General features: G+C 39.0%; 1 pseudogene; it reads left to right on the top strand.

Moving 5' to 3' along the window:
• The first annotated feature begins 624 nt into the window (after positions 1-624).
• On the top strand, positions 625-1,419 carry LOC109554978 (V-type proton ATPase subunit D pseudogene; annotated as a pseudogene).
• Positions 1,420-1,639: the final 220 nt, after the last annotated feature.

The raw sequence follows: 1,639 nt of genomic DNA on the forward strand, positions 1-1,639 counted from the left end.
TCACACCAGTTAGGACTTCCAATATGGTATTAAACATGAGTGGTAAAAATAAGGATGCTTGTCTTTTCCATGGTCTTAAGGGAAAAGTATTCAGTCTTTTATATTAAGTATGATTATATCTATAGATGCTTGTCATTAGGTTAAAGAAGTTCTTTCTAGTTTTAGTTACCTGTGAATTTTTAAAAAGTTTTATTGAAGTATAATTTACATACCATAAAATTCAGCTATTGTAAGTATACCTTTCAGTGTTTTTAGTACATTCATAGTGTTATGCGGCCACCACCAAATCCATCCCCCAGTCCTAATTTCTTGAATCCCTTTGTAGTCAGGCCCTGCTCCTATCTCCAATCCCAGGCAAAACTGCTTTCTTCTCTAATAATTTGTCTTTTTCAGGATATTTTATATAAGGAGCACACTACTTCTGTTTCTTGAATTTTGCTTCTTGTGGTAGTGGGTTTCCCCACTTCCAGTGCTGTCAGATCTATCAGTGTTCCTAGGTGAGCAAACGGAGTGTTCAACTACAAAATACAAAGAATGCTTTCCAGGTAGAGAAAGACTCAGTGGCTGAGTTGTTGCAGCCACGGTTGCCCGTCCAGGGACCCAAGCAGAACAATCATCGTCAGAATGTCGGGCAAAGACTGAATTGAAATCTTTCCCTCACGAAGGGCACAGACCATCATGAAGGCTCAGTTAAAAGGAGCACAGACAGGTCGAAACCTCCTGAAGAAAAAATCTGATCCTTAACTCTTTGATTTCGACATATCCTTAAGAAGATAATAGAGACTAAAATGTTGATGGGTGAAGTGATGAGAGAGGTTGCTTTTTCACTTGCTGAGGCCAAGTTCACAGCAGGGGACTTCAGCACCACAGTTATCCAAAATGTAAATAAGGCCCAAGTGAAGATTAGAGCAAAGAAAGATAATGTAGCAGGTGTGACATTGCCAGTATTTGAACATTATCATGAAGGAACTGACAATTATGAACTGACTGGTTTAGCCGGAGGTGGGGAACAGTTGGCTAAACTGAAGAGGAATTATGCCAAAGCAGTGGAACTACTGGTGGAACTGGCTTCACTGCAGACTTCCTTTGTTACTTTGGATGAAGCTATTAAGATAACTGACAGGCATGTAAATGCTATAGAACATGTCATCATTCCCCGGATTGAACATACCCTTGCTTATATTATCACAGAGCTGGATGAGAGAGAGCAAGAGGAGTTCTACAGGTTAAGGAAAATTCAGGAGAAGAAAAAGATTCTCAAGGAAAAGTTTGATAAGGACTTGGAGCAACGGAGGGCAGCCAAAGAGATGATAGAGCCTGCTAATCTCCTGGTTGAAAAGAAGGATGAAGATTTTCTGTTTGAATAAGCTTTCCTGCTCTGGTTCTTTCAGAAGGCCTAACATGTCACCATTTTAATTTATGGTGTGTAGGTTTGTTATGTGTGGCTATTTATTTTTTGGCTTAAGAATTTTACCAGTTGTAAAATTTCCCTGGATGTCTGTTTATGGGATCTACCTTTTCAGAATCATAATTATGCAACAATTAATCACCAATGAAATTTGTAGAACCTGTCCCAAAACCTGTAGAATTATTGCTGCATAAGTGTCACCCTACTTCAGTTATACATCTGTTACAAGTC

The sequence above is a fragment of the Bos indicus genome, chromosome X, assembly GCF_029378745.1.
Source record: "Bos indicus isolate NIAB-ARS_2022 breed Sahiwal x Tharparkar chromosome X, NIAB-ARS_B.indTharparkar_mat_pri_1.0, whole genome shotgun sequence".
In the NCBI taxonomy this organism is placed as follows: domain Eukaryota; kingdom Metazoa; phylum Chordata; class Mammalia; order Artiodactyla; family Bovidae; genus Bos; species Bos indicus.